Below are 27,500 nucleotides of genomic sequence, written 5' to 3' on the forward strand. Positions count from 1 at the left end.
TGATTTGTTTCCTGTCAGCATCAAATACTGCCTTAATATCAATTTTTATTTATTTTTGTTTGTTGATGTAGGAGTATAAAATTTTAGGATTTCGTTTTGCATGCATTGAAATAATTTCTTAATATTGTAATACTGCTTTATTTACTAATTTTTTAACTAACTTACATTGTTTGTTGAATTCAGTTTTAAGCGTACCTTTATTTAATTTAGATGCTGCAATCATCTTTTTGAAAATACATAATTTATATATTAAAGCTTTTTCGATATCTTTGTTCATCCATCTGGGTACTGATTTGGATAAGTCGAGGCTGGAGAGGAATTACACAGGAACAAACTTCTCAACTAGTTTATTTTAAAAGTCAATGAAAATATTATAACATTGGTTAGCGTCTTTATCATAGATTTTATTAATATCATTAAGTGCTTCACTTTTAGCTTCATATTTACCACATTTGTAATCTCATAAATTTCTTTAGATGTTTTGGGAACAGAAAGGATCTTTAACTCGATATTTCCACAACAGTGTCTTGTGGAACTGATTTTGCTCTGTGGATCCAATATGGGGGCCTATTTCTACTGCATATATACGATCAGGATCATCAATTAAATTATATCAAGAAAGTTATGCTTGAAAGTAGGTTTATAAACTGCCTGTAATAAAAAACAGTCGTTCATAGTTTCTAAAAATTCTCGGCTTGAAACTTGTCCTTTACCACTACAAACACCTCCTGTATCATTCCAAAAGATATCAGGGTAGTTTAGATCACCCATTATTAATAAGTTAGTTAAATATTTTCCATCAACTAATCTATGCGCTTCTCTAATCGAGTCATTAATCATTTTGTTTAGGTCATATGAAGCATGAGGGTGTCTGTATAAACAACCATCTAAAATAGTATTTGAACCAATGCTGACCTTGCACCAAATTTGCTCACTATCTAAGTAGAAATGATCAATCTCATAAGATAAAAGATCCTTTCGCAAAGGATGTGTAATTTTCTGTATTGCGTTCGGAGGTACTGTTAAACCAAGTCTCAGTAATGCCTATAATGTGCGGTAAACTAAGCTGTTCAATTCTTACAATGAACTCATCCCATTTATTGCATAAAAGGATGTTGCATTAAAATAGAAATACTTTAAAGAATACATAAAGCTTTTCTTTTCCTTAACTTTTACAAAACAATTTTTATGCATGTCCTTAGAGTCACTGACTTTCTTTTTGTTTGAGCTCAAAGCCTACAGTGTGGCAAAGCGTATGCCCCAATAACCTTTCTTTCCATACTTTGTTCCCCATTTAAGCCTCCCATTTGATCCTTTAACTTCATTTGAAAGGTCGTTGTTTCTAATGTTTTTTTCAATTTTAAGTTTGTTTTCAATTAATCTTTCATTTTCAGTTCTGGCTGGCATTATGTATATATTTTGAAAAGCTTCAAAATGTTTCAATTCTTTAGCTTTAATGATGGCTGTTCGTTATGTGGCATGATCCTTAAATTCTAAGAGTATTAGCGGGTGAGGAGGACTTTTATCAACTTGGTTTAGGGATTTTTTCAATCGATTTCCTGACGTTGTTATGTCTTTATACTTTTCTGGGTTTATACCATTACGGTTCGCCATAGTCTTTCTTTTTTTTAACCTTACTTGTTTCTTAAAATCTTCTCTTTTTAACTTTAGTGCATTGAGAATTTGATCACTATTTTGATGTCTGAATCACTTTCCAATGCGTCTTCTGGTACTCCTCTGATTATTACATTGTTTTTAACTCTGTTTTTCTCTTTCTTTTATTTTTTGATAGTAGCAATTAGTGCTGCATCATTTTCTTTAGAGGCTTTTACAGGATTTAAGAAACTTAACCAGATATCTGCAGAGCTGAGAACATTGGTTAGTTGATTCCTTTGAAGTTTATTTTTCAAATCATTTATTTCATAGTCTTTCAGTCTAACTGTTTCTTCAATTGTAGTTACTCTACTTTGCAAGCTAACAAGTAACTTTGCAGTTATAAGAAGCCAATTATATAAATTTTTTGTTCCATTTTATATTTATTTCAAATATTACCCATAAGTCTTTCTATATGAATACGACAAGATGCTATTCTTTTAGTCTGCTCGAAATCCAAGAACTAAATAAGCGTCTTCTTTTAGTAAATGATTGTACTTTTACCTCTGCACAATGTAAAGCAATACTATTTTCAGAAGCAAATCATCTATAAGCCATAAAAATATCACAAGGTAATAATTTTGATAAAAGCCAAAACTTTCAGTTAGATATTTATCACTAACACGACCGCCCCATGATATATAAATAAAACTTATAACACCATGAGGTGCAATTCCAAATAAAGATTTGACAGTGTTGTGGTTTTTATCTGAAGAAAACGTTTTGCACGTGCTAATGCATTTTTTGGTTTGTCTATAAAAACCTTGAAACAGTGTGTAACAACTTCTACTCTTAAGCGTTTTTTACTAATTTATATATAACTTATATATAAAAATATAAATACATATTATATTATATTTATATATAAAAAAAATATATATATATATATTTATATATATACATATATAAATATATATATATATATATATATATATATATATATATATATATATATATATATATAAATATATATAAAGGTAGAACTCAATAAATACGGCTGCGTATAAACTTTTTTTTTTTTAAATATATATATTTTAATAATAATATATAATTATTTCGACATTTCGCTGATCTATCGTTATCAGCGTCAACAGGTATAATAAATAAAATAGTTACAAAGAAATCGTTATAGTAAAAACAAACCGTTCAAAAGATAACACTAAAAAGCCGAAACATAATACAAAAAATTTTCTCAAATTACTGACGTCAGCAGATTTTATAAAAAAATGGCCCCCAGGTTTTAGTTGTCACGTTATCACCGTCATCCCGATTGAGAACCACATCACCATTTCTCAACACTTGTCGAACTCTAGCTTTGCTTATTTCGAGTGACTCTCTGATTTTCCGAGTTCGATATTCTGGGGCTAAAGATAATGTTTTGGGTGCAACCAATTAAACTTACCATGGCATGTTTTGGAATGTTCAGTTGCACCCGAACTGGACCATTTTTTTTTAAGCTGTTTTTCTGGTGTTCAATACATCTCGATATCACCTTTTTTTTAGTTTCACCAATGTATATCGAACCGCATGAACATTTAAGCTGGTATACGCCAGGGTTTGTGTTTAGTGGTAGTTTAGTTTTATTGTTGCAAAAAATATTTTTTAAATTGGGAGTTGATGTGAAATAAATCTTTATGTTTTGTTTTTGAAATTGGACAAGAAAATGGAGTTTTAATCTTTTAATCAGTAGTTAATATCTCATCAGGATTTTTGAAAGTTTAAACTCAAAGATTTGTAAATCCATCAGTTGTTCTCTCACTGTTTAACTATTTTTCAAAAGTATTAGCAAACTCTGCGGTGATGGATTTTTTATCTTTTTATTATATATATATATATGCATATATATATATATATATATATATATATATATATATATATATATATATATATATATATATATATATATATATATATATATATATATATATTGATGGTGTTCTATTGACGTCACGATGTAAACATTTCTATTCCTACGCCATCTTGTAGGTCAAACTAACACATTAGCTTAAGGAGCTTTAACGCAAGGCCAATTACTATTATCTGTTAATGTGGTTCCTGTAGAAAAAGATTGTTAAAAAGTTTATTATATTGATTAAATTTATATAGAATTTAATTCTCTTTCTCATGATGTAATTAATTTTTTTTTGTTTAAATTAAAACTCAATATTAAATAACTTATTTTCTAAACACTGCCAAACAAGTTAATTAACCTTAGCAACTAAGTAAATTGCAAATAATATAATCTGAAACATTCTCAAACTTAATAAATAACCAAAAAAATAAATACAACTATTTGTGTTAACATTTTAAAAACCTTATGTTATGTATTCTAAGGCATTTTATTAAATTTTTGTTTTGAATTAATTTACATGACTCATAGTACAGTAAACATAGTTTGGTTGTTTAAGTATGCTCAATAAAGTATTAAATGGTTTTAGTATTTTTAATTGCTCTGTATATAAATAATATGCTGATGTTTATTCTATTGTAGTATCTAAAAGTGTTTAATATTTTTTAACAATAATGCAATACAAGCAAGCAAAACCACAAACTTAGAAGAATGTGTCATTTTAGAGGCAATCAACACTCATGCAAAAAACGTACAAAAAGTTACAGAAGTTCCAAATGATTACGATTTTACTATAAACTAAAATACTACAAACTTAAAATTGTTGAAAATTTATGTTAACCTTTAGCTGACATTCCAGAATGTTTTCCAAAATACATAGACTTTATATTTACAATTCCACTCCTCACATGGTTGCTGTTCATAAGTTTTACTTTAAAGTTAAAAGTTGTGTGTTTAAAATATAGCTGCTCTTTACATCAAATTCTGCAGCGAAAAAAGTAGACGCATTTGTTTAAAGTTCGATATGAAGGTCTTCAATAAATAGGAAGTAGAAGATATGAAGCAAATCAAAAAATTTATGAAATAAGTTGTAACATTTCAAGGACTTTTACGTAGAGTACAAGTATATTGTATGTTGATCTTGTGCCACCAAATAAACATTTCTAAAATCATATGAAGCTGTTGCAGTATTATTTATGGCTTGTCCTGCTTAAAGAAATTAAAAAAATTGGAAAAAAGACTATTCATCATTGAATAGAGTTGTAAAACCTTATTACAGTAATAAAACGGTATTAATGTATTCTCAGAGCACCGCGAGTCATGTAAAACTGTGGAATGCAGATAAAAATATTGATTATCATTTAAAAAATTGATTTTACTTCATGGATAAGTTAGCAAAGTCTACATTACAATGTTTACCCAGTTTTTCAATTTTACTACATGGATTAATTTGCAACACTGAAGTTAGCTTGTGTAGTTTTGTCTTATTGAATTCTATGATGCTTCTTAAGATATTTTTGATGTCTGAAAACAAAAACAGCTCAAGCAAAGTTTTTACTCAAAGTTTAGAATGATGGAAAATCCTAAAAGCAGTCAAAAAAGGGTTAGTTGATTTAAGTCAGCCAAAAAAGAAGATTCTTTCATATTAAAAAGAGTTCAAGTTTTTGTGACTTAATAGTTATTTATGCTTTTATTTTTGTGTTTTCTCAAAGCAAAGTTTTTCAATGAGTACACCTTGAAAATATGCTCAAATTTAAACAGCATATTTAAAAATATATATATAATCAACTTTTTTTAGTATTGTTTAATTGTGTACAATATAATTTCATTATTAATGAAAAAAAATCTGTTTCAAAAACTCAACAAAAGTGTAGTTTTTTTCTTTTCATAAGAGCCATTACAATAATAATAAGGCTATAAGATATCGAGGTGGGAGCGGGTAAACCCCAAAAACTTAAAATTAGAAGTAAATGTCCATAAAATCCTCCACAAAAATGGATCTTCTGCAAGTCGTCTAATTTTTTCAAAATCCAAAATATTATATATTTTTTTATTTCAACAATAGGTGTTTCACTGTATATATTGTTGTCAAAATGGAGGAATATGCTCAAACATTACAGGGTGCTGCTGCAATTCGGTATGTTGCAAAATTTCAGCTTGTTAGTGGGGTAGACCCTTATATATTGAAATTTAGCGAATGGGACACAAATCCTAAATCACTTCCTTCCGTGGAGTATCCAGACATTGTAAACTATTGCGTCTTCACAAAAAGTGCTTATACAATGAATAAATTAAAATCTTATAAATCTCTAGATGCATACTACCAGATCGTCAGCGGTTGGGTTTTTGATTTGGCAATCAATGTTGTGAATAACCGTGTCATTGTTAAAGCCAAGGTAGGAATTAGCAATATCAACAATTTAAGTATACACGTATACATATATGCTTACAATTATATATATATATATATATATATATATATATATATATATATATATATATATATATATATATATATATATATATATATATATATATATATATATTCAAATATATATATATATATCATTCATTGTTCAGGTGAGACACTCTCAGAGTATCAGCCGGCCACCACTACAACCTTGGATTATTGCTGAAAAGAGTGGAAACATTTTAGCTGCACACTGCAACTGTATGGCAGGTTTAGCTGAAACATGTACTCATGTCAGTGCCACGCTCTTTGCAATAGATGCTTCTGTGCGCTAAGAGAAAAGCCGAACTGTTACTAAAGAAGCAGCATACTGGATGCTACCATCAAATGTGAAGAAAGTAACATATTCTAGGCTAAAAGACATTGATTTTACATCGGCAACAACGATGAAAAAGAATCATGATAATAAGTTATCTCAGACACCTATTAGACAATATTATTTACAGCCTCTTCCGTTTGCAGAACCTCCCAACACTACGGAAATGAACAATCTTTTTCAAAAATTACATGACACTGGCGCTGAACCAAGTATACTATCAATAGTACCTAACTTTGTTGAATCTTACGTTCCTAGGTTGTTATCTTCCTTGTACCCCTGGGTTTCTGTAGAACTACGGAAAGACCGAGGCACATCAGCAACACTTGTGGATATAGATGAGTTGTGTACTCAAATTCTAACTAGTAACACGCTGCTTACAACTAAGGAAGCGTGTCAACTTGTAGAAGAGCAGACTAGAAGTCAAGCTGCAAGCCACATGTGGTTTAGATTCCGCGCAGGCAGAATAATTTCTTCAAATATGAAGAAAGCATGCATTACTTCGCCCTTAAAACCATCAATAAGCACTGTAAAATCTATATGCTATCCTTCATTACTTAAGTTTAAAACAGCGGCTACAGACTGGGGGTGTCAGCACGAATCAGGAGCTCTAGATTGTTATACTAACTTAATCAAAGACAAGCATACTGAATTAAAAATTTCTAAAAGTGGCCTACATATCGACCACAACAACTCATATTTAGGAGCAACTCCAGATTCATTAGTATCTTGTAATTGCTGTGGCAAAGGAGTATTAGAAATAAAATGCCCATTTTGTCTTCGAGATAGAGATATTCAGGGTTGCGTAGACAAAATGTCATTACTGGAGAATGTTTATGGCAAACTGCATTTGAAAAAATCTCATGCACATTATTACCAGGTTCAAACACAAATGTTTGTGTGCAAAGTAAAGTTTTGCGATTACTTTGTTTGGACCAAAGCAAGTTCTCACTTGGAAAGAATATAAGCTATGGAAAGACATTTTGCCACGGTCTGCTCTACTTGAGCAACCGTTGCCAAACAAGTACTTGGCATAGTTTTGCTAACAAGGATAAAATAATTTATAGTTTCTATAAAAAAAAAAACAATGTTTTTACACATGTTTTAAAACAATCTTTTTTAAATGTATAATGAAAATAAATAAAAAATATTCTATAATTAAAAAATCTTTTAATTTAAACTTTTATTTCACCTATCAAATTCGAATTAGAGAAGTTGTATTTTATATAGTACACAATTCTAAAAGAAGTTGTCATGTATATTATTTTAAACGTGCTAGTCCAGCATTTTTTGTCAATTTGAGCATATTTTTAAGGTGTATTTGAAAATTGATTTCTTAAAAATCCAGATAACTTAAAACGTTCAGAATCATGTTTGTTTATAGTATCAACAAAAGGTTGTGTTGTTAAGTCATTATTGAGATTAATTATTAAGTTCCAGTTGTTTGCATTCATCGTTGAATTCAATGAAATCATTAAAAATCTGCACATGTCCAACACACTTCACTTTCAGTGGTATACAGAATTGTACATAAGGCCCACAACTAACAACATCTTTAAATAAAAAAGAGTCACCTCTTCTGAGAAAATCATTGCACGTTTATCAATGAAATAAAAAAGATCTTCTAAACATTATTGTTTGAATGGATACATATATTCCTTGAAAATGTTTTAATACTTACAGATTTACTATAGATTTACTAATAGAAGTCATTGAAATGTTGCAACTTATTTCAAAAAAATTTTTAATTTGATTTGTGCCTTTTCCTACATATCTTAAAGCTAATGTAGATCTTCCAACTTTTATTTCAGTGGAATTCAATGTAAGGAACGGTTAATTAAAAACACTGCTTTTAAGCAAGCTTTTAAAGTCAAAGTTTAACTTATGAACAGCACTCATGTGATAAGTTAAATAGTCAATAAAAAGTCAATGTTTTATGAAAAACATTCTTGACATGACAGCAAAAAGCTACACATATATTTTCAACAACTCAAAGTTTATAATAAAATTATAATCATTTGGATCCTTTGCAACTTGTTTACGTTTTTTGCACGAGTGTTGATTGCCTCTAAAATGACACATTCTTCTAAGTTTGTGGTTTTGCTTGTTGCCAATTATTATTGTTACTAATTACTATTAAATACTTTTAACATACTACAGCTATTAAATAAGTAATTTATATACATAGCATTTTAAAATAATAATACCATTTAATAAACTTATTTAACATGCTTAAACAACCAAAATGTTTTCGCTGTTTCTGAGTTATGCTAGTTACTAATTCATAAAATATATATATATATATATATATATATATAAAAGAATTGTATGTGTTATAATACTTAACAGAAGATCTTAAAAATGTAAAACACAAATAATTTAGTCTATTTTTGAATGGTTTGAAGTACTTTATGTTCAGTTTACTTAATTGCACATTACTTAAAACATACTTTTGAAAACAAGTTATTTAATAGAGTTTTATTTTAAGCAAAAATAAATTAATTATATCGTGAGATAGAGAATCAAATTCTACATAAATTTACTCAAAAATAACCTTTAAAAATTTATCCACTACAAGATATGTTATCTAAATAGTTGTAATTAAATACGTTATGTCAATAAACGTTCGCTTTGTTTACTTTATTTGCCATACAGTATGGCGGCCGCGAATTTTAACGTCACGTGATAGAATACCATCAATATATATATATAATATTAAAAGTAAAAAATTGCACTTTTTACTGTAAATAATACTCCAAGAAGTATTTCAGAAGTTTTAGGTCAGAGATTTTAAGTTTTTCAATTTTTATGCATTGTTGATATAGCCAATTGCTTTGGGCTGCAACCTGAGATGTTGATATGTGATTGCAGGACCAGAACCTTTACTTACGTCGACTAATTCTAAATCATTAAATTCAATAAGTTCCAATAAAACCCTTGACAAATTGTTTCTCTAAAATGTAATTCGACTATTAAGAAACTACTCATATTTTAAATGATTAAATATTATAATATAATACACATCAAATACAATATATAAAACTCAGTAGTTTTGAGCCACTTACTAAACATTTAAGAAAATCTATTTTAATTATATAGATCATGTGAAAAACATGCTGATTCTAAAATATATCAAACTTTGTTGATGCACAACTATGAGTAGCTATGTTTTTACTAATTTTCTTAAATTCAATTTACTTGGACTTTTTCACAGATAAACTCCTCAAATATTGATGAAATAATTGCTAAAGTAATAATAATTATAATAAATATAAACAAGTTATATAATGTTAGTTTTTGCATATATTATATAATATTTATGGTAAAAAATAATATTTTATTTTGACAAATTGTGCTATATTATAATACTCATTATATATATCAAACTATAATAGTTATAATAAATATAAACAAAAATTCTTTTGATCTGTTGATGCTCCGTCCATTTAAATAGGGCTAGTTCGTTTACAAAACTCAAAACTTTTGGGTGAGATCTGACGTATTGTTTTTTACCAGCTTTTTTTTCAATTTAATTTCCTTTTTCAGAATTCATTTTTGCAATGCATCTACATAATAATTAAATCAGATTAATAAATCATTATTTATATTAGAACGAAAAGAAAATAATGTTGAAAATAATTAAAAATTGTATGTAAAGCGTACAGTTACAGATAAGTTATATAGTCAGGATGCAGTTATATAGAAAGGATGCAGTTATATAGAAGAAATTGTTGGTTAGAAGTAGATAAAGCTAGAGTATCCATTGCAGGTAAAATGAAAAAGCTATAGATTTTTATAGATTTTTTATAAAAAAGTATGAAAGTATATCACAACAAATGACCCTTTTTATTGTAATTTTGTGTTTTTGCAAAAGAGGAGCATTTTCGTGGAATAAATCCACAATTTCAGCAGGCAACTTTTTCAGGGAACTTTGAAAACATCAATGCAATTGTCTAGCATAGCACTGAAAGATTCTGATGTAGGTACATTTAATATACAAGAATGGATTGAAACTGAAACCAAAGCATGATCCTGAGAAAAACCTTTAATGGCAATATTTCATTTTAAAACTTATAATCAAGTTATATTTAAGTATAAATTAGTAATTAAATAATAATTTAACAATTATTAAAATCAAAATTTCTATTCTACAGGTAAATTTGTCAAAAACCACAAGTTTAATTAAAGTAGATAAAGATTAGATAACGAGAATAATAAGATGAGAGCTTTTTTAAAAAGACTGCACTACAAAAAAGTAAATACAAAAATATATCTAACATACTATTTTATTAATATATTATTTTATCCTCTATCAGCTTGAGGTTTTGAACAGAACGGACGTGTTTTGCAGCGTGGTAAAAAAAAAAAAAAAAAAATTTATTAAAAATTCAAATGTTAAAAAAAATATATATATATATATATTAAACAATTAATCAATATGACAGTTACTATCGTGGAAATAAAAAAGATGATCAAGAATATGTTGGACGAATTTGAGAAAAAAACGGAAGCGATGCTTAAATGACAAGAAGTAAATTGCGTAAATATAATTAACGCAAATTTAAAAATAACAAACGAACGTTTAGATAAAGTTGAAAAGGTATATAATGACAATACAAGTATTTTGAAATTATTATCAAAAGATGTTGAAGAGTTGAATATAAGCTTAAACTTCCATGAAGAAATTTTTGAAAACAAAATAAAGACCGCCATTACAGTCGTGGATAAAAAAAAAAAAACAAACGACAAAATAAAAGGTAAGAGTGAATTTGTATATGTAAAAAATAAATTAAGAGAAGTAGAGGAACGGGCAAGAAGAAATAATCTAAGGATTGACGGAATAGAGGAAGCTGAAAACGAAACCTGGAAAGTGAGTGAGGCAAAGGTTCTAAATTTGTTTGAAGAGCAACTTGGCTTGGTAAATATAAAAATTGAGCGAGCGCATCGCCCTGGTAACACGGTCACTAAAAACCCGAGGACTATAGTTCTCAAATTATTGGACTTCAAGGATAAAATCGCAATCCTCAAAAAATCTTCAAGTTTAAAAGGAAAAAATTTATATATTAACGAGGACTTCTGCGCGGAAACAAACCTTATTCGAAAAGATTTGCGTGAAAAAATGAAACTGGAAAGAGAGTCAGGGAAATTTGCATACATATCGTACGATAAATTAATCATACGTGATTGGAAAGAAAAGGAAAGTATTTTATGTCCTTAATATACTATTTTCTTATGAGTATTTATTTACCTTTTTTTTGCTTATTTAAATTTTTTACTTTTTTTTTTTTTTTTCATCAAAAATGGCGAATAATGTGTTTGACCAATTAGATTTTGAAAAATTAAATTATGATCCTTTTGAAGATAATCTTTTGAACAATCTTTCTGATGACAACTTAAATATTTTTTTAGAAACTCAAATGAGTTTAATTAAAACACCATATTTTGAATTTAAAATCAAAAAAGATTTAAACTCATTTTCTATATTACACTTAAACATAAGAAGCATGCGGCAAAATTTTGAAAAATTTAAAGAATTTTTATTTATTATAAATTACTCGTTCAACGTCATATCTCTGTTGGAGACTTGGCATGATTCAGAAAGCCCTCTAGAGTTGAATTTGAACTATAGTTAGGTAAATTACAAACTAATTAGCCAACCACGAGGAAGCAATAAAAAGGCTGAGGACTGGGTGTTTACGTACTTGAAAAGTATCAATTTAAAATAAAAAAGCAATTAAGTGTAGCAAAATAACAATTATGAAAGTCTTTTTATTGAAGTAATTAATGCAAAAAACAAAAATAGTATAATTGGATGCGTGTACCGACCACCTAGTGGTAAAATTAGATCATGTCAAGACTTTATCGAAAAAAGTATTTTAAAAACAAACAACGAGAAAAAAAATTTATTTATCCTTGGGGATATAAGCTTGAATGCACTAACATGCCAGAAATTTCCAAAAACAAAATCTTTTTTTGACATGTTATATAAGTACAATGTTTTGTCAGTAATTAATAAACCGACTCGGGTTAATAGAACTTCTGCAACTGCAATAGATAATATTTTTATTAACAATCTCTTAGAAACATTATTTGAGGCAGGAATATTTAAGACGGATATTAGCGACCATTTCCCAATATACATTACCATAAAAAATATAAAAGTTATTCCAAATGATCAACCCAAAATTTAATATATAAATAAACGCAACCTTTCAACTCATAGTAAAAACATAAAATCTTACGAACAAATTATATTTAGAGAATTGGAGTGATGTTTATAAAAGTCAAAATGCAAATGAAGCATGTAATTTATTTTTAGACAAATTCCAAGAGATTTTTAATAAAGCTTGTTTAAATAAAGTATTAAAAATAAAAACAAAAACACTTGCTAATCCATGGATGGATAAAACACTTATTAAATGCTCTAGAACCAAACAAAAATTGTATAATAAATTTCTTAAAAATAAAAGCACAACTAATGAAAAAAATTATAAAGCATACAATTATTTTTATATCGATCTTTTAAAAAAAATTAAAAAAAATTATTACAGTAAACAATTTACTAGTTGTAAGCTGGATACTAAAAAAACATGGGCTGTAATTAATGGCATACTAGGAAAAAATAAAAATAAATCTTCTTCGCTACCCAAACGAATCAATATAAATAATAATGATATATTCTGTCCTAAAGAAATATCCAAAGAGTTTAATACAAATTTCACAAATGTTGGACTTGGTCTAGCTAGCAAAATTACAACACCCCTTAATTCTTATAAAACCTATCTAACACCATCAAATGATAAAACGTTGTATGATTTCGACTTGACACTAAAAGAATTTGAAACGGATTTTTCTTCGATAAAAAATAAAAATTCATCAGGATTTGACGGTATTCCCAGTAATATACTAATTTCAAATAAAAAAAGCATCAGTAGACCATTGTTCTATATAGTCAAGTTTTCACTGGGCCAAGGAATGTTTCCTGATGTACTAAAACTCGCAAAAGTAATTCCAGTTTATAAAATTAATGATCATGCAAATGTTTCTAACTACAGGCCTATATCATTGCTTTCTGTATTTTCAAAGATTATCGAACGTGTAATTTATAATAGAATGTTTGACCACTTAACAAAAAACAATTTTTTTTATCCAAAACAATTCGGATTTCAGAAAAATCTTTCAACTGAACATGTGATTATTGAATTAGTCGATCAAATAAATAATGGCTTTAATGAAAATAAATTTACCTTAGGTATATTTATTGATCTAACTAAAGCTTTTGACACTGTTGATCATTCCATCTTGTTAGAAAAATTAAAGTATTATGGGGTAAATAATAAGGACTTCAATTGGATTAAAAGTTACTTTACAGAATTAACACAATTAATTTAACACAATATGTTCATAATAAAGAATACGGAATTCTTAAAGTCCCCTGTGGAGTACCCCAAGGATCAATACTAGGCCCTCTCTTATTCTTAGTTTATATAAACGACTTAAGTAATGCATCAGTGAAATTAAACCCAATTATGTTTGCTGATGATACAAATCTCTTTCTTTCCAACTATAGTATCAAGCAACTTTATGCTGACATGAACTTTAAATTAAATAAGATAAATGATTGGTTTCAAGCAAATAAACTTTCATTAAACGGTAAAAAAACAAAGTATACATTATTTTATAAAAAGTCGAAAGAAGTAAACCTTCCTCTCAAACTACCAGATCATTTTTTAAATAATAAAGAAATAAAACAGGAAGACTCTTTAAAGTTCTTAGGAATACTTGTGGACAAGCATTTATCTTGGCTTCCCCATATTAAATATTTACAATCAAAAGTTAGTAAAGCCATCGGCATGATATACCGAGTTCGTCCTTATGTTAATATTATATGTCTTAAATTAATTTACTTCTCTTTAATTCATTGTGTTATCAGTTATGCCAATATTACATGGGGCAGCACGCAAACAACTAAACTTAAAAAAAATACTTAGTGTTCAAAAACGTGCGTGTATAATTATATACGGAAAAAAAAGAAGGGAGCACACGAAACCCTTAATGCTTGACATGAAAATGATGAATATTTATGAAATAAATATTTATCAACACCTAATTTTTATGTATAAGTTTACAAATAATCTAACTCCAGTAACTTTTAATTGTAAGTTTAAAAAAAATATAAATAAAAAGTATTTCCTTAGAACAAACCAATCAAATTTCTTTAAATTGCCTAAGAAACTAAACAAGTTTACAGAGTGTTCAATAGCATTTCGCGGACCAAAAATATGGAACTATTTAAAAAAAAAGAAGCTAAAAAAGATAATATGGTAAAATCATTAAACTCATTAAAGTTGCTATCAAAAAAAAACATTTTTAATTCGGAGGAATCACAAGAACTCCGTTAAGTTTTATCAAAATAGTTTTACTTTTTTATTCTTTAAAAAATTAATTGTACATATCTTTTGTAGTTATTTATGCAATGGTGTATATATTTTAAATCCTTGAGTATTTAAATTTGAAGTTTTTACATCTTACTTTTTTCTGCAGTTTATTTGAATATTTTGACGACATTTTATTTTTTCAAGGGGCTCTCTGAAAAGATTGTGGTGGTATTGTATTACCTATATCTTCTTTGCGTCCCGGTCTGTTTTTTAAATTGTCTTATTTGTTTATATATTTTATTACGTGATAATCTTATGTAACTTATTTTATTAAACAGCAAAATATATTCTAAACTAAAAAAAAAAAAAATAAAAAAAAAAATTAAGCATATACCTTTTTTCCATGCGTTTATTCTCCATGTGGTTTATCCTCCTCCGACTAATTGCCATATGGAGGTTACACACCAAGGCCAACAAAGACGATTTCAGCTCACTAAAGAGCATCACTACCCATGAGCAGACCAAGAGTAAGAGATTTTTAAAAGAATGAAGGATATTAGAGAGAAAGTTAGAAGAAGTCGAGTTAGAAAGTTAATTTTCAAATGTTGAAAAAACTAACTTTTGTACAAAAAAAATATTCCAAATTTTTTTACGTTCATATGTATGACAAAAAGATTCTTTACAAAAAAAATTTCTGTGATAGAAGAATGGGAAAAAAAAATCCTAAAATCTTAGCCCCCCTACCCTAAACATAAGGGTAATTAAATGAATTATTTATTTTTTCATAAATATAAATTAGTCATGTATTCATCAACAAATTTCAAACTTTATGTTAAAATTATTTAGTGATCAGTTTTTATGACCATGTGAAGGATACCTCCCCCCTCCCTCCTCCATTTAAAGAGGCCACAAACTTTACATGGTCATAAAAACTAAACACTGAATAATTTAAACATAAGCATTAAATGAAAGCATTTGTTCACATTTTTTGCTAAATCTAAATTGATACAGCTTTTTTAAAAAAAGAAGAAAATAATTAAGAGTATGGAATGAAATTTTGCTGCTCATGCCAAACCTCAGTTGATATAGCAGCACTCAGCTGCGATTCAGGCTATATATCAGTTGATTTATCTACAGAAACCCCCGGCAGGCCATATCAGTATAACGTCATACTGCTCACTTAGATCACAGTATAAGATATATATATATATATATATATATATATATATATATATATATATATATATATATATATATATATCCAATACATTTATATCTAATACATTTTTATCTTATTTAATATATACATAGAATCCTTTTAAATTTCTCAATTCTATATTGTGCTTTGCTCCTTTCTATTTTTGCTTGATCTTTCATGGCAGAGCGCCAACTTGAGAGTTCTATTGATCTGTAGCAAACCACATATCTTGCTTTAGTATCATCTTTAAGATCTTTGTTTAGCCAATGTTTAAAGTTATCACCGCTCAACCAGTCGCCTTTAAATCGTCTACAATGCTTCACTTTTTAACTTATTCCATACTTATACTAACTAAAATAACATTATAATCTAAACTAAAAATATAAAAATTTAAAAGAAATAAATATTTTTAGTAAGATTTAAAGTAACCTTAAAAAATCAATAACCAAACACAAATTAAGCTACTTAACTGCAATTAAAAAAAACAATTCCAGTTTTTCCATCACCAATGTTGCTTAAGGCATTAATTTTCCATTTTTTCCAGTATGTTTTTTATAAATAGTCTTTTTTTCAGTTTTTCCAGCAGAATTGACACCGTGTTATTTAAAATGCTATAAGATCCTTTTCTTATAAATTGAGTTTTTTTAAGTTCATATTGTTTAATGTTTCTTTTTTATACAATAAAAATGTAACACTAAATAATATGAAATTTAAAAAATTCAATACATAAGAAAAGGTTTTCATACGATATAAATCCTATATAATATAGGTAACTAATTTTAAGAATTCTTTAGGTATTTCTTTACATCTTAAATAAATAACTATATCTATTTATAACAGCATCATTAATCTAAAATAAAAATTTTTTGCGGAAGCATTTCTTTAAAAACATAAATTCTTTAGCTCCACAAAAACAAATATTAGTATATTAAAATCTTTAACTTGAAATTATATACGTGTATAATTTCTCCTCGTGAAAAAGAAGTATGGCGCTCTATAAATTAGAGACTATGCTAAAGTATACTAAAATATACAGTTAAAGAACGTAATTTAAAGTTACGGAAATTCTCCTTATCATAAATATGGACAAAATCATATAAAATGATGGGATTATTTCAAAACTCTTAAAAGTATGGGTAAAAGACCGTAAATAAAAATGGATTTTTCCGTAACATAACAACGGGCAAAGTCTGTTAAATGCTACGGAACCTTTTACAGAGTATGGCAAGGCGTTTAGTCTCAGGTATATTTTCTAATCTGATATGTAATTCGTTTACGTTTAAAAATAACTATCTGAAAAAGTTATTTTTAAACGGCAGAGAAAAATTCAGTGATATAAGCATACTGAAAGCCAATAACAAAAGGTCAATGGCTCAAAAACAACAGATCGTAATTACAACTGATAAAACTAAACAACCAAGTTTTAAAATTAAAGAAGAACCATCAAAAATTGATAAGAATTTAAATAATTTTATTTTAGTTTGCAAATATAATGAGCCTGCTCGCGAAACAAAAGTTTTAACTTTAAAAAATAAACATAAAATCTTGGAACCTATATTTGGAACAAAACTTCACGGAAATAAAACTATTGCCGGTACTAGAATAACTCGTAAATTTCAGGTCTTTATAGGTGGTGTTAATAACCAAATTAACAAAGAACATTTTAAAGTGCATATGGAAACTGACTTAGGCATCATGCCGATAACTATTACCTTAAATAGAGAAAACGAGTACAATAGATCATTTAGAGTCTTTGAATTCAGAAAAAGTTAAAATATTAACCTTGTCTCTTTGGAATAATAATTTTAATATTACACCGTTCCCGAAAATAGGTATATATTCCATTGATGACCAACATTTCGAATTTAACTCATACCATAGAAAATTTTATTAATCAATCTGGCTTCATACAATATATTAAAAAAAGAAAAAATTGAAAAACCGTTTAGTATTTGTACTTTTATTTGTCAGGGACTTAAATTTAATATTAAATATAAAGAGACCTAAATAGCTTCTTATGGCGTAACATTTCTATGCGAACACTGGGTATCAAATTTCGAATTTTCTATAATCAAAGATATTTATAAAAACTCCCATTACTTTTCAGGCAGACAAATAAACACGAACAGTATTGACCTTTTGGTGGAAATGCATTTTTTATACGAAAAAATAAATTTCATTATTATCATACCTCTGCACAGTGGGTTAGTAGGTGGACAAAATAAGAAAAATTTTAGTTGTCTAATCTTAAAAACTTACATAAACTTAGTATCTATATATATACATATTAGGAGAAATTTATTGGTAATTTATTTTTATTAAATCCCTTAGTTACCAGGACTCTGAGCATTTGAACATTGAAATTTAAAAATATATATATTTATAAGTTAGTAATTTTTGTGACATTAACGTTGTGTAATGTATTAATTACATCTACTTTTTTAAAACAAAAAATTAAAACACTTTATTTTGAAGTATTTAGAGATAGAAAAAGCAATTGTGTGAAATAAAATTTGTCATAGCATGTTATCTCAGTTATACTTTGAAAATCACAGATTAAAAAAAAAAATCTTTAAAAAATATATTTTTTGCCGCACTATAACTAGTAAATACCACAATTGGCCGTGTGCTGTCTTTTATTTATTTGAACTAGTTTTAATTGAGTTTATATTGATTACTTGTCCCCTTAAATCCCCGTTCAGATTTTATTTATGTTTTAACTTGGTTGTTATGGTAGTTTATTTTGCATAGCAACAATCCATTTTTACATAAACGTTGTTTTTACAGTATTTTATTTGCGCTAAGTACACAATATTGGGCGTATGTATTAATGTAAGATTCACAATTCTAATGAGGTTAATTTTTTTGTTGCTATGGATACCTTACTTTGCTTAGCATAGCAACAATATATTTTCGGTAGTTGTTTGTAATTCAATTACTAACACTAACAGTAATTTAATTACTGTTAATTTTAATTACTAACATTTTTAGTAACTTATTAACTAACAAGAATTAGTGTCCTACGCGGCATATATTAAATAATAAACTTTTAAATACAAAATAAGATTTATTTATATTTATATATTTGTTAGAAGAATAATTTAGATATGGTTTTATAAAACTTTGACATTCTTAATTTTCTTCAAAAGAACAATCCTAGTATTTCAAAACAAAATAAAACTTAAAAAATTTCTTCAGCCAAAACTTGCTAAATGTAAAGACGTTAATTTTAGGCATGCTAATCAACGATTTGTTAACTTGTTTAAAAAAAAAGTTGAAATCCTGCTAAAAATTTTGAAAAGAAGTTTGTGAACTGGCTTAATAAACACTTAATTGTCAGTAAAAGACAATAAAATAACTGTAAGTAGTCGTGGTCGAAAACCAGTTACATTTGATGATAGTTATACTAAAATTAAAAAATGGTGTGCATTTGGTATACTTGAATTTCATTCATCCAATGAATCATTTTTTGCTGCTAGTAAAGAACTAAGAGATGAACCTATTGTTATTGCTGCCAAGGACGTTTTAAATGTTTCAAATACAAATAAAGCAAGTAATTATTTAGCAGACAAAGCACTGGCTTTGGCAATTAATGCCAGCCTGACAGAAGCTTCATTTAAATTGATTAAAAACGGAGCCTTGGAGAAAGAATATAATATCTACCCCGCTTACAATGGCTGCAAAATTGAAATGTTATTCTAAAAATATAACAGTTTGGGTTCAGTTCATTTAAAAGATTTAATGATTCATACTTTGCAAAGAGTATGTGCACTTTTAGAACCTGTGCTGAGGCACTCAATATTGAACGACAAAGTTATCAAAGCAATTACACTCACGTGTAAGGTTTTGATGATGCTACTGGCCAAAGCATTTATAAAAAAATCAAAACCTTTTATTAAGATTTTACGTTATCTTGGTAACACTCTCTTCAGGATATGAAATAAACTGGTTATCGTTTTGAAACTGTTAGACTATATGTGTCCCGTTATCCATGGTATTACATGGCTCAATTAGTTCATAAGGCATTGATACATGGGCATCACATAATTATGTCAGAGGAAGCTCAAGAGGGTAGAAATAAACTCTTCAAATCATATTGCGAAAATTTTAGCCAAAAAGCAGACAGTAGAGCAACAAATACTGATCAAATCAATAGACTCCTAGTGCCCAATGATCCTGTTACTTCATCACTGCGTTAACCCAGTAGGCACGCAACGTTTTATTCACGTTTCAATCACGTGTATTTTAGGTGACTTCGTCCAGGTTACTATTTTACGTGAAAGTCACGTGAAAGTTACGTGCCAAAATATCTCGTCTTTCGGAAATTTTTTTATTCTCAAAAAAAACTAGCATTAGAAATGTGAAATAATTTTTTTTATTATATTAATTATTTTTTTATAGTATAGTTTTTATATTCATTATATTAGTTATAATTATTTACTTCTATGATAATATAATTAATTTTTATTGTAGTATTATCATAATTAAAAAAAAAAAAAAGTGGTCTATATAATATCTTTTAAGGCAATGCATTTAAAACAGAACTAAAAAGAACAATATATTTTAAGTTGTAATATCTAATATCTAAATTATATCAAATTAAGTTAAATAAATAAGTACCCTATTTGCCGTCCCTATTTGCCACACAAATAAGATTAAACTCAAATACAAGGTATGCTTTTTTTCTACTTTATGATATAATATTTTAGACTGGCGAATTTGTCCATTTTGCTTTCTTAATTTAGTACGAAATAAGTTATGTTATAACGAATTTAATATTAAATTAAGTAAGCTACATGGACAAATTATAAGTTCTAGCAGAACTTATTCTTGATTCTTGAGCAATAATAATGTCTCTAGTACTTCTGCATACATTATTACTCAAGAGTCGTTTAGATAAAAACCTAAAATAGATTTTTTTTCTTCATTTGGTTTTTATCAACAAGGTTAAAGAGTTTATCCAAGTTAATATCAATAAATAAATGTGTTATGTTATTTATTATTGATATATGTATATATTATTATTAAATACTTTATCTTTTTATAATATATGACATCTTGATCTCGTGCTTTACTTGTTAAAAAGGGTTAATACTTATTTATTTCCTTTTTTTATATTATTTGAATATTATATGATTAATATATATATATATTCGAGTTATATGAAATTATTATTATATATATATTATATGACTTTTATTACTATTGTTATTATGTACAATATAAAACAGGTTATTCACGCGGATTTGTTCGATGTTTTCCCCACAAAAAGATAATTATGATGCTATTGTATTTGAAACTGCATTTTACTTATCTTTCAATGTTGACGACCTTCCAATATGTAAAGCAAGTTTCTCTCAAGTATAGCATTGCTTTTTTAAAAATTGTTTAATGATTTAGATCAAAGAAATAGCAACACCAGAAAATCTTGTTGCCAAAACAGTTGGTGACTCACCATGTAAGATTTGTGTTAAAAATTTGTGATTTAAGATGATTATTTATTATTCATATTATTATTAAAGTTTTTATTTGTTTCTTTTGAGCTAAATTTGGTGTTGTGAGCTATTATTGGAGAAAATATCGACTTATTCATTAGATAAAGTTTGATGCCTGCTCTTACCCCGTTTCCTTCTTCATGCTTCAATCATGTATATTTTAGGTGACCTTGTCCAGGTGACAATTTTACTTGATTAAAACGTGAATGTTACGCTGCCAAAATATTGTGTATTTTTTTAATTCATAATAAAAACCTGTGATTAGAAACTTGGAAAGATATTCTTTATTTTATTTATTATTTTTTTATAATTTAGTTTTAGGGATTATCTTATTCGGGATATTCCCGGAATACCAGATATTTTTCTGAAATTTATATTTTTCCAAATATCCGAAAAGTTTTCCATACATACAACTTATATTACAACATATAACAGGTATATATTATTCATCTATTTGTTTTTTTGTTGTTTTAGTCATCATTCATACAAAAATTAAGAAAAGTTTTTAAAAAATTGCGAAACAACTTGGCTGAATGCAAAATTAAGGGGAAAATATTCTGAATTTTTTCAGGATATTTTCCGGATATTTTAGATATAATGATTACATGAAATATGTAGTTTATATATTCATTATTGTAATTACTTTTTATTTTACTTTTATAATTATGTAATTATTTTGCATTGTAATTTTATAATAATTTAAAAAGTAGGGCGTAAGATATCTTATAACGTCGCAATGCATTTTTGACAAAATTAAAATGTCACATATATAATATTTTATCCAAACATATTATCTTATAACTAAGTTTTATCAATTTAGGTTTAATAAATATATTATAAAGCTTAGTTCAAAATTGTGTAACGTTATGGCAGATAATTCTCATATTGCAACACGCAAAAGATCAAACCCTACTACAAGGTATACTTTTTTTTCTACCATATTGTATATTATTTTAGACTGTCAAATTTATCAATGTAATTAATTTTATAATAAATAAGTTATTATAACTTATTTAATATTAAATTTATTAAGCTACATGACAAATGATGAGTTCTGCATAAAATATTATTGACTAGGAAGACCCAATGGTATTGTTATGTTATTGCCTAGGATTATCATTCTGTAGTAAGACCCAATAACCTTTTAACTTTTAAAGTTTGAGAAAATTCACTTTTCCCTTTTTTTTGTCTTCTTTTGTGATCGCACTTTGTAGTAAGAATTTGATTTAATTCATATCTTGTTGGAGAATGCAACTTGATTCTGTGTTGAATTTTCAGCACTCTGTATTTATTGGTGACCTAATTTGACAATACTTTATTATACATATTTTTAGTTTTATACTTAATATATTATATATAATTAGGGGTAGATGAGGCTCCTTAGCCGTGGTGAATGTTTCCACAGCAAAAAGAGCCTCAAGGTGAAAATCTGACCATGGATAAGGAAAATCGTGATATAAAATCCCCACTATAATGCTTTGTGGTTATGTGATAACTATTACATTTTTATAAATTGTTTTAATTTTTGTGTGCATTTTAAAATGACATTTAATGCTGTTCAAAACTTTGTAGATTACTCATTTAAAGCAACTTTGTGGGCTGTCACCTTTGCATCTAGTGAGTTAATGTATGAACAAGTTAATGCAGAAACAGTTGCAAATATAAGAAGATGAAAAACAAAGAAAACAAATTATCATGTTATCACATAGTACACAGATGTTATCACATAAGGTGAGTACAGGTCTTTTTCTAATCACGCCCATCAGTTATTAACTTTATATAGATATAGATATAGATAAATCCATAGATAGATATTAGATATAGATATATAGATAAAAAATATTTTTTTAAACTTGTATTTTTTATTAAATACTTCTTTTTTTTTAATCATCTGTCGACTTTTTTGTTACATCTTTTTTTATTAAATACTTTTTTAGCAATCAGAGTATTTTTTTACACTGTATGTAGTATTGTTTTCTTAAAATTATTTAATGATTTAGATAAAAGAAAACAAATAACACACTAGAAAATCTTGTTACCAAAAGTAGTTAGCAACTCTCAAAGTAAGATTTGTTTTAAAAGCTTGTGATTTAAGATAATTATTAAATAAACATACTATTATTTAAGATTTTATTCGTTTCTTTTCAGCTAAATCTGATGCATTAGATAAAGTTTGATGCGTGCTCTTATAGAAGGAAATATCGACTGATTTGTTAGATTGTGTTTGAAGCGTGCTTTTATGGAAGAATAGATATATAAGTTTGAAGCGTGCTCTTCGTAAGTTTCAGATCTACGACTTCGTACTTATTGGATATAAGGAGGATATTTTAACAAAAGTGCAGCTTTTGTTACAACTTAAAAATTTTTATGTCAAGAACTAATATACTGACTAATAAAACCATGTATTTTAATACGTATTAAATATTTCCTCGACGATGAGTTTTTTTTCTTTACACGAATCCAAACACTTATAATTGTAATTATAAAGCATAGTTATTGCTTAAATATTACGTGCCAAAATTAACGTAAAAAGCACGTCTTTTAGACAGTTTATGGGGACCAAAAAGTCACCTAAATATCACGTGCCAAAAGTAACGTGAAAAACACGTCCATAAATCACGTGAATTGGTCATTTCATGGGGACCAAAAAGTCACCTAAATATCACGTGCCAAAAGTAACGTGAAAAACACGTCCATAAATCACGTGAATTGGTCATTTCATGGGGACCAAAAAGTCACCTAATTGTCACGTGCCAAAATAACGTGAAATTCACGTTTTTGTCACGTCGCTGTGCCTACTGGGAATCAACATTACACCTAACAAATCATAAAACATTTCTTTCAGATGTTTTACAATTATTTAAACAATCTTTAAACGATATTACTTTTTAATAATTTTATGTTGACAATGTTTTCTTTCACAATTTTTTGTTTTTATTATTGGTAAACCATCATTTACCAAAATACCTAATTTTATTTAATACAGATGGATCAAAAGTCCGATAAAATTTATTCAAAAATCAATTTACCCCTTTATAACTAAGAAAAGTATCTGGTAGCTTAGCAATAGCAACTAAATAACAAAAATTTATCACTCATAAGAAATGTGATCTCATATTGGAACTCATACAAAATTAAGTGAATTTAGCACTCGTAAAATATCTGCAAATACCAAAAATAGGTTGTTGCTGAGCATAATAAAGATATACATAGCGACGAAATAAAAAAATTTTGCTTTAATAAAAGGCGCAGAATTGATATTAGTACTCATGCTAATTTTAGTAAATATAGCCCTATTAATAAATTAGTTGTGAATTTTGTCCTCTAAAAATGAATTCTGGCCCACTGTCCTCTGTAAAAATATGATAATATATTTAAAATAAAATTGCAATTAATAAAACCAATATTATTGTAATTGACATATATATAACCTCATCACAAAACATTCAATAAAGTACAACTTTTTAAGAATTCGGTAATGCTTTTTTTTCACGTTTTCGTAATCTTTTAAACTTGTGTTTTAATTTTTTTTTCATTTTTTTACTTTCACTAACGATGACATGAATTAGTTCAAACTATTGAACTATTATTTAATTAAGGTCATTACTATTTTCAATTGATTACATTATTATTTTTTTTTAACAATTTTTTGTGCAACTTTTTAGGAAAAAAAAATGTGCATGCAATTTAAAAATATAATGTATAAAACATTAATCTAAAAGCGTTTTGTATTACTTTCATAAAATGTTTAAAAAATTTTTATGGAATATAAGTTTTCAAACTCAATTAAAAAGATGACAAAAAGTAATTATTGCTTAGATTTTGAGATTTTTGAGTTTTATATTAGTGCCTGCTAGCACCTTTAACTAGAAAAATAAACAATATAAAAACAAATCAAAGTAATTTAATATGTTTTATTTTAATAGTACATATTAAAAAAAAAAAAAAAATTACGAAGCATAAAAATTTAATGCTGACGTCATTAATGGTATACGTGATAAACAGATTTTTGACCAACAAAGATAACTTATTGAAAAATGATCAGAACACGTAATAAACACGTGATCAGAATCTCTTGAAATTTTAATATTGTATTCTTTGTTAGTAATACTATGTTCTGAGCAAGCAGAAAAAAAATTATTTTCAAAACGCGCCAAACTGATTGTAAAACTTTAAATTTCAAGATAAAAGTGATATATGTTTATGTAAAAATGGTATTGCTTGCCTTGTTTTTATAAAATAATAAAAAGTGCTATGCATTGAACACTTTAAATAAAACTAGATAAAACATTGAAAAATTCAGCTTAGTAGCTTTTCCAATTCTTGTTAAGAGACCATAAACATCGTCAAAAGTAAAAAAAAACTTATCAAAACAAAAAAAAAAGTAAAAAAAAAACTTAACAAAATTGCAGCAACAGCCTTTTTTATCCAACAAAGAAGTTCAACAAGTTGTCCTATGATCATTCCAACATAGTTTTCAAGAGTGGTCATCAATTTATTAGTTAGACAACTTTTACCTTCACAATGTATTTACCATCGGTCAACTTAATACCTTTGTAATCGGCTTTAAGTTTACGAAAACGTGTTCCAACATCCTTTTGGACATATCCTATACATTCTCCTTTGGTGATGGTATGATCTGGATATGGATCTGACTTACAACTTTCATCAAAAGATTTCGTACCGCCATCTCTAATAAAGAGTGGGCTTCTTTGACAATGAACAGATTATTCCATCAAATTCTATATTTCCAGAACCTCCACATGATTAAGTGAACAGCTGTTATATGCATCTAAATCAACTTTTTTTAGTTCCCACGCTTCATACTGTTTACAATTTTAGATTAAACGTCAGTATTAATGCAAATCTGAAATACACGGTTTTCGAAATTCCCAAAAGTTGTAAAACACACTCATGTTAACAAACACACAAAAACTTCGAGTAAACAAACTTAAAAAACAGTACGTTTTATAAGGAAATCAAGCTGTTTCTTTGAATAGGTTTTATATTTTGGTATGTTTTTGCAAAATGAAATGATTATTTTGAAATAAAAACTGCTAAATAAACTAACTATTTTAATTTATTATTTTTGCTTTAGTTTTAATAAGTAGTCATTGGTAAAATGGCATATCATTGCGTTGTAAAAAATTGTTCAAATGGAAGCTATAGACTTATGAAATGGAAATATGCAATATGCACTGAACATAAATGTAGAAAAGAGGATATTGGATGTAGTTGTGCATCGCCTTTTCATTTAATTCCTTTTCCAACTATCAAAAAATCTCCCTCCTAACGCGAAATTTGGATCAAACTAATTAACCGCTCAAACACTAATAAGACAAATGATTTTTTCTGCCCAAAGAAAGATGCACGAGTTTGTTCTAATCATTTTAAAGATAAAGAGCCTACTATTAAAAATCCTTATCCCACTGAGAACCTTGGATATAATTCTAGACATAAATTTGCTCTTTTGTGTCCTAGCTCTCGACCTCTAAATAGAAACAGTATAATAAATACCGACTCCACACAGCCTTTACTTAAAAAATACAAATCAAATGTTAACTCCAATACATACTTTAATACAATAGTTGATCAAAATCAAGACACCATTTTTTTTAAACAGGTATGTTCTACTTTCTCGTTAATTAGTGTCAACTTCGCTACAAAAAACCCTGTTGACTTTATGGTTGAACCAGTACCAGTGGTAGTAGTAGATAAAGAAGAAAATAATATTAATTCACTTTTTAATCATAATGAGTTCACTCAAGCTCAAAAATCAACTTTTTTAATAAGTAGCTTAAAAAAAACTATTGACAAATTACAAAAATTAAATCACAATCTTCTTTTTCAAAACAAAAAATTACAAATTCAAGTAAATGTAATTAAAAACAAAGTCAAAAATAATATTCAAAAGAAAGTCTACAAGAAATTATTAACAAATGACAAAAAGTGTAACTTTAATACAAACATTCCTTCCCTGAAAGTTTTTCACATTCTTCACGACCTTATAAAACCAATTGTACATCGTCGATTTAGTTACAAAACTGAAATGAAATGTTCTCCTAAAAAAAAACCTTATAAAATCACACCAAAAAAACTTGGAATATGCAGAAAACTATGTTCACAAGATGAGTTTTTACT

At 27.3% G+C, this 27,500-nt stretch overlaps 1 protein-coding gene and 1 long non-coding RNA gene across 5 annotated transcripts in view; both read left to right on the forward strand.

Moving 5' to 3' along the window:
• LOC136091059 (torsin-1A-like) overlaps window positions 1-27,500 on the forward strand; it is a 74,166-nt gene that overhangs the window by 40,125 nt on the left and 6,541 nt on the right. The gene's annotated exons all lie outside the window — the stretch shown is intronic.
• On the forward strand, window positions 20,512-23,792 carry LOC136090734 (uncharacterized). 4 transcript variants are annotated; one of them, XR_010643675.1, is made up of 6 exons: window positions 20,522-20,536; window positions 21,265-21,322; window positions 22,180-22,278; window positions 22,932-23,090; window positions 23,360-23,422; window positions 23,508-23,792. It is a non-coding gene; the product is annotated as an uncharacterized LOC136090734 (long non-coding RNA). The 4 variants fall into 4 exon arrangements; XR_010643676.1 differs by lacking the exon at window positions 21,265-21,322 and having other exon boundaries at window positions 20,512-20,536; XR_010643674.1 differs by lacking the exon at window positions 20,522-20,536 and having other exon boundaries at window positions 21,021-21,322.

The sequence above is a fragment of the Hydra vulgaris genome, chromosome 14 (genome assembly GCF_038396675.1).
Source record: "Hydra vulgaris chromosome 14, alternate assembly HydraT2T_AEP".
NCBI lineage: Eukaryota > Metazoa > Cnidaria > Hydrozoa > Anthoathecata > Hydridae > Hydra > Hydra vulgaris.